This window comes from Macaca nemestrina, chromosome 10 (assembly GCF_043159975.1).
Source record: "Macaca nemestrina isolate mMacNem1 chromosome 10, mMacNem.hap1, whole genome shotgun sequence".
Taxonomy (NCBI): domain Eukaryota; kingdom Metazoa; phylum Chordata; class Mammalia; order Primates; family Cercopithecidae; genus Macaca; species Macaca nemestrina.
Window position 1 is genome coordinate 80709242 of NC_092134.1, and position 12348 is coordinate 80721589.

Genomic DNA, 12348 nt, shown 5'->3' on the forward strand with positions numbered 1-12348 from the left:
CACGGCAGCTCCGAGTGCCCAGCTCTCTGGCCTGTCTGCAGGGAAGGCCTTCTAGCACTCCTGCTACTGTGGTGTAACTTTTTTCTTGGCCTGTACTCACCAGAAACCACTGGATTCAGATCCTCTCTCCTTATAGCCAGGATGACTGTTGCTGTTACCCCGGGTTAAATTCTTAATAAAATTGCCTCTCTTTTGTTTATTTTGAGGATGATCTGCAGCCTCTTCCCAGGCCCCTGAGGGTGTCAGGCTGCCAAGACAAGCATCCAAGCTGGGATGTTAGGGGCTTCTAGGGGCTGAGAAAGTGTGAGGGTGTGAGGTGAGATTCAAGGCCTTCCAACCAGCTGGGTCTCTTTACCCTCCAGTTGGATGATTTGGCTGCATTTCCCATGTGCTTAACATGGGCTTGGTGCACAGGTGGGCATGTTTAGCAGAGAGGGCAGCCATTCCTCCAAGTGGCAGCTGATTTAGTCAGTTTGTATCTCAAAACCCCATTTTGAGTTCATGCATGCAGGCTTCTGTCCTGGGTTTGGGGCAGGAGATGATTGGGGTAGAAAGGTGTCTGGAGGGCCAAGACTTCTTCTCCAGCATGACAGTGGAGGCGGGACACACAGCTACCCACACAGAGGACGATGCTATAAGCAGGAGGAGCTGAATAGTTGTTGATCCCACAAAATCTGGGAGCCTACCATAGGCCAGGCACTGTGCTAGGCAATAGGGAACCCTGGAGAACCAGGCAGAGAGGATCCTGTCATAATGGCACCTGTTGTCAGGTGGACAAGGGTGCAGCCCTCCCTGCAGGGGAGAGGCAGGAAGGGAATGCAGGCAGCAGAATACATAGGGGCCTGAAAAGGGGGCTAAGGGGGCGTGTTTGAAAGAGGAAGAGACTGGGCATGGGATGTGAGATAAGCGAGATGAGGCTCCCTGGGTAGCAGGTGGGGGCAGCTCCCCAAAGCCCAGGATTATGGCTCTGATGAAAGTGGTGTCCTGGTATGCCAGAGGGGCACCTGGACCTAGTAGGTAGGGCAGCCTTTCAGACTCCTGATTGGGAGCTTTTGCAACTGGGCTTGCCAAGTGGTACCACACAGAGCAAGGACTTTCTGCTATCTTAACTTACATCCATCAACTTAAAGGCAGAATGATCTTCTCTCAATCTGGTAGACAGGGTCCCCAAAACTTCATAAACTATGTGGCATTGAGTTTCTGGGATCTCAGAACATGGATTATTCCTTCCCAAGAGGTGGGAAGCAGGAGACTACTATCTCGGGATAAAGGCTCAACAATCACTGGAGTTTCCCAGCATGGTTTAGTTTATATGGATATGAATGCTATGAGCAGAAGTTAGCATCACCAGCCACATAGCACACAGGTTAAATATTTTCACTAAGGGGACAGATGGAGACCTGTGCTCAGTTATATACGCAGTTGGATTTAGGGACTCGGTGCACTTCCTCCTCCTGCTTCGGAATGCTAACCTGCAGTGGCAATTGCTGACACTGAGCAGCATGGTGCCAGGGATGGTGCTGACCCTCAAGGAAGCCCAGGCCAAGTTGGCAGAGCTCAGGGAGTCCCTGCTGCAGGCCAGGGAGGACCTGGCCCATCTTCCATGTGACTACCAGGAGCTGCTGAACATCAAGCTGGGCTGGGTATGGAGACTGCCACCTACCAGAAGATGCTGGAAGGCAAGGAGTGCAGCAGCGTAGGCACTCTGATAAAGGCACAGAACCCAACTTGAGAACTCCATTTCACAGGATTGTGTGGTCCTTTGGTTAGCTGTGCTGTGTTACAGTGATTTTTGTCCCTACATTTCCTTCCCCTTGGTATACACAGGCTCTAACACAGTGGCAGGGGACAAAGGAAGGGCTCAACAAGTGCTTGACGAACTGGACTGTACCGCTCAGCACTCTCTCTTTGGGCTCAGAGATACAACTTTTATAATATTTGCTAGAGTGGAATGCTCAGAGCCTCCTAATAGGCATATAGTGCACCCAAAGGCAAATGTCAGTGAATCCTGGTGTGGTGAAGAATATGAAGATCTGTACCAGGTAGTCCTAGTAGCCTGCTGTCCCTACACTTTAAACTGGTGTTTCCACTTTCCTCAGAACCAGTCACTCTTCCTCACCTTCCCTTCTTTGTTAATGTTATCATTGGACAATTGGAGTCTGTGCAGTGCTCTGGAAAAGATACTTGGCCAGCTGGGTGTGGTGGCTCACACCTGTAATCCTAGTGCTTTGGGAGGCTGGGGCAGGATCACTTGAGGCCAGGAAATCCAGAACAACCTGGACAACATAATGAGACCCCATCTTTACAAAAAATAATACAAAATTAGCCAGGCTTGGTGGTATGTGCCTGTAGTTCCAGCTACTTGAGAGGCTGAGGGAGAAGGATCACTTGAGCTCAGGAGTGTGAGGCTGCAGTGAGGCGTGATTGCACCACTGCATTCCAACCTGGGTGACAGAGAAAGGCCCCATCTTAAAAAAAAGACAGCTGCACCTGGATGTGGGTGGTGTCCATGGGCCCAGAAGGATGATGCAAATAGAATCTGTGTCACTTATGGTATGGGATGGGGAATATGCGGGGCACTCTACCCAGCTTGATTTACTCATCTCACACACTGCTGAAAAGCCGTATTATCCCAGTTTTGCCCATGCGGTAACTGAGGCCAAGGTGATGGCAGAGCCATGTATCCAGAGACATATTACATTTCTATTCTCTGCATTCCCCATCCTAGAATCTCAGCGAAGTCCCTTCTCATGTCTAACCTCAATCCCTGATGCTGGAGCTCATATCATTGTACCCTGGCATCCCAGGGGCTAATTCCAAAAAGAGCTTGTCTCACCTGGCTAATGTCACCATAACCTTTCCATGATATTTATTTTGTTCCTCAATAGGGTATCTGGGGAGTGCCAGCATCCAGTGTGTATCTGTGAGTATACCGTGCACTTCTTTTCTATCATTTTAGATGATTTCTCATGGGTTTGTATCAGCTTTTCAATCCTAGAATTGTCTTCTACAGCCTTGTCCCTAGAATAACACAAAGGCAGGGGCACAAGAGAGAGACACATAAGTCATATTTAGGTAGGATTCATCCAGTGTATGCCCTGGGCCTCCCTCAGACAGGGAAGGCGCATGGGAGCATTGTCTCTCCTCTTCTTTTCTTTTGCCCTCTTTTTGTAGTGTCTTTTCACAAGTCTCTCCTCTGTGGTTTTCCTTGACCACTCATTTCTCAGACAGGGATTGGCATGAAATGGGCATTTAGGAAGACAGACTGTGACTAAGCAGTCCATTCTCATTGCAGCTGTGGTCAACCACATTTCTAGCAGCAAAAACATTAGTAAGGGGGACAGTAGCAGCTCCAGCAGTGGCAACTGGAGCAACAGAGATACCCAGGGTCTACAAGCGGGTATCAACCCCATGGCTGATGGGAAGGATGTCCAGTTCAGAAGCATAGGTCTCTCCGTGGATCAGAATCCCAGACTTGGCAGTTCATCACCATCCTCCTTGGCCAGGATTGTGCAGACGACCACCAGCAGTGGCCAGTGCTCCTGCACCACATACAGAGCCTGAGACCTAATACATGACTACAGAAAGTCCCCCTGACCTTTGCCACTCTTCCGTAATAGCTCCTTTCTCCTCAGAGTTAGTGACACCACAATCCCATCCCCTTGGATGTTCAAAGCCAATCCAAGAAGGGACCCAGAAAGACATTGTCAAGCTAGGGGGTTGAACCTGAGCCATGGCACTATTGCCTTTTTCTTTTTTTTCTATTCCTCTTCCTCTTCCTTTCCTTTCCTTTCCCTTCTTTGCTCCTCCCTCCCTCCCTCCCTCCCTCCCTCCCTCCCTCCCTCCCTCCCTCCGTCCCTTCCTTCCTTCCTTCCTTCCTTCCTTCCTTCCTTCCTTCCTTCCTTCCTTCCTTCCTTCCTTCCTTCCTTCCTTTCTCAGAATCTCTCTCTGTTGCCCAGGCTGCAGTGCACTGGTGCAATCTCAGTTCACTGCAACCTCCACCTCCAGGGTTTAAGCAATTCTCCTGCCTCAGCCTTCCAAGTAGCTGGGATTACAGGCATGCACCACCATGCCAAGCTAATTTTTTGTATTTTTAGTAGAGATGGGGTTTCACTATGTTGGCCAGGCTGGTCTTGAACTCCTGACCTCGTGATCTGCCTGCCTCAGCTTCCCAAAGTGCTGGGATTACAGACGTGAGCTATCGTGCCTGGCCCACCTTTATGTTGTCTTATATAGAAACCCTGCCTTTCCTTCTTTCAGCTCTGTTTTTTTTTTCTCCATTAGACTGTAATATGTTATGCTGCATTTTGGCTCTAAGTTTTGTAGAACAATAGAGGCCCATTGTGCCTTCTGAATTGGAGGGTGACAGAAAGGCTGCAGAAAGTTATGGTAGCAGCTGTGTGTGGACTGAACAAGAGATGAGAGGAGAATGAGAGCACTGAGGGAGTCTTTGGGGTTAAGCAACCTGCGTCAGACAATTGGCCTGATTGCAGTGATATGCTTCCCTCTTTCTGGATCCACCCTAGGGCAGCCCACTCCCTGAGGCTGGCACACTTCTCGCCGAGGCCTCAGTGGTCATTGCCAAGAGCTCCAAATGGCTCAACAACAGTCAACTGTCACTTCAGTGCCCAGCCTGGGTCTCCTCAGGGCCTTCCTCACTGCTCCTCTTAAGGTCTTTGGGACAAGGTAGTGGGGGAATGCAGTCAAATGCTGCCCATGTATCTTTCTTTCTTATTATTCAAGAGCAGCCAACCCTCTCCCCAGCAAGATTTTGCCCACAACACTTCACATGCCCTTTTCCCCCACATACTGAGATCTCAAGGTTATGGAAAACCAACAAATGAAGCAAATATACACTGCCTAGTTATATACGTAATTACTCCCTGCCATAAATTGTTCTGGGAACTTCACATATGGCTCATCTAATCTTCACAATGATCGTATTGTTACGGGATCCTTGGGATGTCACTTTTCTGGCCAGAAACCTCTGTGGCTGGTGGTACCTTTGCCCAAGTTCTTGTCCTGTGTCCAGGAAGAGTGAGGTATGCAGACAAGTGGAAGGTGAACAAGATGAAGAGGAGTTTCATTGAGTGTTACAACAGCTCAAAGGCGACCCACAGTGGGTAGCTTCCCTCTGTGGGGAGGTTGTACTGTGTAGAGTGTGCAGCTCTCAGGAGAGAGGAGGCCCTGGAAAGAGTGGCTCCTTTCTATAGGGAGGTCACCCCAACATCTCCACGGATCTCTGAAGCTCTCAGCAGAGAGGGCTGCTCCTCTCTGCAGCTCATCATCCTGGCATCTCCAGCTATCAGCAGAGAGGGTAGCTCCTCTCTGCAGGTGGTCCTCCCTCATCTCTTCTTCCTCTGTGTCCTTTCCCCTGCTCTGGCTGTGCCCTGGGATTTTATGGATCTCAGAGGGGAGGAAGTGTGTGCTGAATGGCCCATGGGCTGCCCCAAGGAGGCACCACAAGTCCCCACTCCAGTTGGTGGGACTGGCTGACCATTCCCCAGCCTTCAGGCCCTCCCTGGCCTGAAAGTGAGACCTTACTGGGGACTGCTCTTTTCCACCCAGTAATCTGCCTGCCTCCCACTGCCATTCATGACCCTGGGGCTCAGACTCAATCCAGCTTGGAGATCACAGCAGGCAACAGGAGAGGAGAGAGGCCAGGCAGGGGAAGCAGAAACTCCCTGAAGCAGCAGGGACTGGAGTGGGGGGCCCTTCCCAGGCCTCTGAGGGTGCAGGCTGCAGAGATGCCCAGGTCTTGCCCCTGGGAGGGCAGTGGCAGCTATATCTGGGGAGCTTCTGCCCCACCAACTTGGAAGGGGCAGGGCTCCTGCTTGTCCCTGGCTCCTGCCTGCTCTGCAGAGTGGGAGACCCAGGTCTGCTGCTGTAGATCAGGCAGCTGCAGCTGCACCCAGGAAGGCAGACCCTGCCTACTCCTGGCCCTCTAAAGAGCACAAGGAGGCTCCGATCCACAGCCACAGTTTGCAGGGCTGTAACCCTGACCAGGAGGGTGGGGCTCTTGCTTTCTCCTTAGAACAGGAGGCCTGGGTCTGCAGCCACAATTTGGGAGGCTGCAGCAGCACCTGGGGAGGTCCCGCCCCAACTCAGAAGAGGTGGGGCTCCAACCGGCTCCATGGAGTGTGCAGCCCCAGCTGTGCCTCCCTGCTGCAGCTGCTGCCATCACTATGAAGTGGGTATGATTATCCTTACCTTACAGATGTGGAAAAGGAGGTATAGAGACTTAAAGGCCACATTGTGCCACAGGTTAGTTAGCAAGTGGTAGAGCCAGTGTGTGAACATAGGCAGTTAAGCCCCAGAGTCCATGCTTGTCACTCCCATACTATATTAATAACATAGGTGTAGTTTTGTTTCTTCAAGACAGTGTGTGTGTGGGGGGGTGTGTTTCTGGTCTTCAACGGCACAGCTTTACTTTAGTGAGAGGCGTTTGAGCCTTTAGACGCCATCCAGGAAGCGGTGCTCTGTCCTTGGTGCTGAAATCTGGCCCAGGTGTCCAGTGGCCTTTTCTATTTCAGGAGGCTGACGCTGTAGTCATTTCCTCCAAACTCAACTCTTCCCATCCCCTGCTTCAGCCCTGACTATTTGCATTTGGGCGCACAAGTTTCCTGTGCAAGATCAGATAAACATTTGGTTCAGAGCCAGACTTTAAAATAGTCTCAGACTTTGTCTATTTTGTTATATTCCCAATAAAACCAAGACCAAAAAATTTGCCTCTAAGCCTTTATGAATAATAAAGCCTATGAATATTGGCATGTTTTCCTTTCTGCCTCCTGCTACTGGAGAGTATTTGTCATTGGTGATTAGAGTATTATATTTACTTTCTATTTTAACATGGATTATTATTTTGAGTTAACTCCCTTATTATTGTGATAAGAGGGATATAAAAATAAAAAATCTAAGAAGCTAGTCTTCTCTTGATTGAGGCTGGGTTCACGCTGAGTCACATGTCTCACTGGTCACTCCCAGAGGGAGAGAATGATTTAAAACATTAGGTATTATTATTCATTAATACGGTAATTAAAATAATATCTTCCTCTCTGGGATGTGTTGAAGAACATATGAAGTAATATATGTAAAAAACACTTTATAAGACAAAAAATGTTCATACTGATATTGTACTATATGTATGCAAATTTTTATTAGCAACTCTATTCTAAATTCTTTAAGGTAAGCAACTGTGTCATATAGTGCTTCTGTGTTACACAATACTGAGCAGGAAATGTGCACTCAGTAAACACTTGCTGACTGATGGACTGATTAAATGACGTAATGCATGCTAGAGCTTGGCACAGCTCTTAGAACAAGATAAGTGCTCAATAAATGGGAGATATTGTTATCATTATTCCCTATCTATCAATTTCTAATGCTATCACTGTTAGTTAATTTCTGAGGAATAAGACTCTTAAGGCTAGAAGTGACTTCAGAGGCCAGGAAAAGGAGCCTCCATTTAGATACCTATGTCCTCTCTAAAACATTGTCTACAGTGGTGTCCCACCCTGCTGTGGTGGGGAACTCCTCTTCCTCTCACAGAGGAGGTTAAGCTGAGTCTTACCATGTAAAATTCCACTCGTTGGTCCAAGTTTTCCTGTAGCTATAGGTAACAACTGTAAATCCCTTTGTGCATGAGAGTCTACAAATGTTTAAGGAAGGTTTCCCCTTTATCAGGGTCCTTCTCCAGGTGGGACACTTTCATCTCCTCTCAGCTGGGGGATGCCCCCAACCATCCTCGGTGCTCTCAGACATTTTCCAGGTGCCTAGAACCAAACCCTTCAGGTGAAGCCTGACTAGTACAGGAAAAAGGTGGGCACAGAGCTTGTCTTTGTGCATCCTCTGACCTTGCAGGTAATTTTGGCAGCTGCTTTTTGCCACTGACTCACCTTAAGCTGGCATGATTTTATGCAAGCCATTGTGAAACCTTATCTCCCCATGGGGAACTGTGCAGCTGTTTTGCTTGAATGCGCATGTGGGGTTTTACATTAATCTCTGTTAAATCTTTCTTATTAGTTTTGGCTCAAGCTTCAAACTGTCAAATTATTTTTGGATTCTGCCGTCCAACTTACTTGTTACTCTTACTAGGTTCAGGCAAGCTATATATTTGAACTATATGCCCATATGTCCTTATTTGCATTTACTGGAAAGAGAAACTGCTATTTACAGTGAAAACTGCTTATTTATAATAGGAAGGAAAGGTGTCATAATTAGTCTAAGGCAAGGTGGCTCTTCAAAAACTTTTTTTGTGTGTGTGCACAAAAAAATTGGAATGAGCAAAATCTTTCTTATGGAAAATGTCAAACAAACATCAAAGTAGAATGGTGTAATAAACACCTGTGTGCCCATCACCCACCTCAGCAATAAACTCATCTTATTTCATTTCTACCCATTCCATGCCTCTCGATGGTGGAGCAAATCTCAGACATCATACTATTTTATTCATAAATATTTTTATAAGTTTCTATAAAAGATAAGGACTCTTTAAATAATATAACCATAATAACCTTATGGCCCTTAACAAGATAAACATTAATTATTTAATATGATCAAATATCCAGTCAGGTTTCATATTTCCCCTAATGTCTCAGGCATGTTTTCATTAAAATTGCTGGCTTGCATCAGGGTCTAAATAATGTTCATACATTGCAATTGGTGGATATGTGTGGATTCCAAACCTTCTTTTTGTTTCTTGTAATTTATTTATTGAAGAAACCTGGTCAGCTGTGTGTAGAGTTAGCATCCTACTAAGTTAGTGATTTTTTCCTCCTCACAGTGTGATATTGTTTAACATGTTTCTCCATCCTTTGTCCATATTTAAAAAAATTTGTCGCCGGGCACGGTGGCTCATGCCTGCAATCCCAGCACTTTGGGAGGCCGAGACTGGTGGATCACAAGGTCAGGAGATCGAGACTATCCTGGATAACACAGTGAAACCCCGTCTCTACTAAAAACACAAAAAAATTAGCCAGGCATAATGGCAGACGCCTGTAGTCCCAGCTACTCAGGAGGCTGAGGCAGGAGAAAGGCATAAGCCAAGGATGTGGAGCTTGCAGTGAGCCCAGATCACGCCACTGCACTCCAGCCTGGGCTACAGAGTGAGACTATGTCTCAAAAAAAATTGTCATACATTAAAATGGACTTTTTGGGGGTGTGTGTGTGTGTGTATATATATATATATTTTTTTTTCTTTTTCTTTTTCTTTTGAGACAAGGTCTCTCTCAATCACCCAGGCTAGGGTGTAGTGGTGGGATCATGCCTCACTGCAGCTTTAACCTCCTGGGCTCAGGTGATCCTCCCACTTCAGCCTCCTGAGTAGCTGGAACTATAGGTGCATGCCACCATGCCTGGCTAACTTTTGTATTTTTTGTAAAGATGGGATTTCACTATGTTGCCTAGACTGGTCTTGAAACCCTGGGCTTAAGTGATTCTCTCCCAGCCTTCCAAAGTGCTGGGATTACAGACATGAGCCACTGCGCCCTGCCACCAGTTCTATAAATTTTAACACAGTTATAAGCATATAGATTTAGGTACCCATTCCCACAATCAGGGTGTAAACAGTTTCATCACCCCCCAAAACCCCCTTGTGCTATTTTTTATAGTCGTTCATTCCCCCCACCCCTAACCTCTGGCAACCACAGATCTGTTCTCTGTCCCTGTAGTCTTGTCTTTTTGAGAATTTCATGTAAAGAAATCATACGGAGGTTCTCCTTAATGTCCAGCCTAAGACATGCTCAGTGAAATGCAACACTCTGTCCTTGTCTTGGGATGGGGGACACAGTTGCTCTTCCATGCCTTCATTATCTATGTGGTTTGCCTGCTGTTACCTGCGGCACAGTGTGGGGTTCAAGTCGGTGCCTCCATTCACTCTTTGTTATCTGCTTGATTCCACTCGAGCGGATGCTGGATTGCCAACAGAAGGGCTCTGGGTGGGGCAAGGGGTTTAGTGTGCTGGGAACCTGGCACCTAGAGGCTGAGGACAAGTGAGCATGTGTGGGTGGCTCCAAAGCCTGGCTGAGTGACTGTTCCCTGCCACCGAGGCCTCTTCTCCTACCAAGTACGTGAATAAACAAGAATCAGCTGGTTTTCTAATGTGCTCGAGTCAGGCATGACAAATGACCCTGGCAGGAGAGAGAAACATGTCCCAAAAGAATGCACTTGGAGGTTGTAATGAATATGTCTATCTTCCCACACCTTGTCCAGAGATCCCATGCTCCGGGCCATGTGCTGAGCTTGGAACAAGGAAAAAGCATGCTGAGGTGGAAACATAAGCTTGCATGGGACATTTCATCTTCCTCCCCTCCTTTTTTCCCCTGAAAAAGTTCATTGCCCACTCAGCCCAGCATGAGGTTTCAAGTCCTTGGTGAGAGCCTAGAATGTACAGTGCATTCATTTGATGGTCTGGGCGGGAGTTAGGCTTCACTCCGAACCACCTAGGCATGAGATGATTGCAGGTAAAGCCCCATATACAGGGCAGAGAGTCCTGTCCTTGCAGGCTAGGCACCGTCCAGAGGTAAGGAGAATCACTTCCTCAGGACAAAAAGGCAAAATGTTACCTTAGAGACTCTTGATGGTCCCCGCATCCCGAGGACCCCACCGCAGTGGATGTGGTTCCCAGGAGAGCTGAAGGGCTTTCTCTCAGGACCACACTGCACCACTAACTGAGACAAGGTCTCCTGCAAACATTTTATGTTTTAAGGACTGGGATCTGACTGGCAGAAGTCAATGACCCAGGTCACCGGAGATGGGAGGAGCATGGAAAATCACCTAATTATAGCAAATGCCGAAGTTTGGGAGTGGGTTCTATTAGGAAGCAGCCCGTCCATTGTAGGGAGCCTAAATGTTTTGCTGCCTTGGATCTGGTGAAGGAAAAATGAGGCCAGTGTCAGAGAAAAATCAAAGCAACTAGTGGCTCCAGGGTTAGGACTAAGGTGTGTTTGGGATTTGAGGCGTTGACCTGTTTTGGCTAGAAAATCAAGCTCAGGAAATTGTCAAATTAGTAAGCCAATCCACCGGGACTTATAAAAAGGACCACCTCTCTCCTTGTATCAGAAGGTGCCCTTTCCTCAGGCTTTCTAAACCAGGACGTCTTCCTGCATCCAGAGAAAATGATGAGCCAGCAGTCCAGCGGGACCTTCCACGTCGCCCAGGGCTCCAGTGGCCACTCTGCCATCCTGTGTCTGACCAGAGCTGTGGTGGTGCCGTCAGATCCATCGGCCTCACGCTGTGGGGGAGGCAGTGCTGCTGCGACCTGTGCCGTGACAGGGGGCACCTTTGGCAGCAGGAGTCTGTACAGCTTTGCGGGGAGAAAGAAGATCTCACTGAGGGTGGCTGGAGGTGCTACCCAGGCTGGGGGCAGGGCCAGGGGTGCTGGGGCACCTTTGGAAGCAGTCTGTGTGGGGCTGAAGGAAGGGATATGAAAAGTGTCTTTGGAGGAAGCTCCTTCAGCATTGGAGGGAGACCTAGTGGCTTTGGAGGAGCGCCTGGTGGAGCCGGGGGCTTTGGAGGTTTGGGGGCCTTTCCGTTTGGCATCCAGGAGGTGACCATCAACCAGAGCCTCTGGTAGCCCCTGAACATGGAGATCGATGCCTAGATTGAGGTTAAGACCCAGGAGAGGGAGCAGATCAAGACCCTCAACAACAAAATTTCCTCTTTCATTGACAAGGTGAGTGTCTGTGGTTGGGGAGGGGCAGAGGCCCTGAGAGCCCCTGGGATCCCAGGCATGGGAGGCCTGGGTTTAGAGAGCAGGTCTGCTCCTGAGCTGGGGACTGGAAAGAGCATGACTCTCTCCTCCATGGTTGATCACAGGTGCGGTTCCTGGAGCAGCAGAACAAGGTGCTGGAGACCAAGTGATGCTTCCTGCAGGAGCAAACGGCCACCTCCAAGGCCAGTGCCAATGACCTGCAGCCCTTCTTTGAATCCTAATTGGCTGCCTCCAGGCTCACCTGGACAAGCTGTTGATGGAGCAGGGTTGACTGGAGGGGGAGCTGGGCACCATGCAGGCACTTGCAGAGGCATATAAGAGGAGGTGAGAGGCAGTGCTCCTGGTGGTGAGGCTCAGGTGTCCAGAGCGTGAAAGTCATCTGGCCTCTGCGGGCATCGGCAAGGAACTGGGGCAATATGGGTAAGGAAGGTGCTTGACAGGGCTTATTGGTGGACCTGCCGTTCAGCACCGTGTAAATGAACAAAAGCTCTGCAGCCAGACTGCCTGGGTTTAAGCTTGACTATGTTTCTTTCTAACTGCACAATCATAGGTAATTTATTTAACCAATCTGTGCCTCAGTTTCCTTATTTATAACATGGAGGTGATAACTGTACCTACCTTAAAAATTTGTTTGAGAG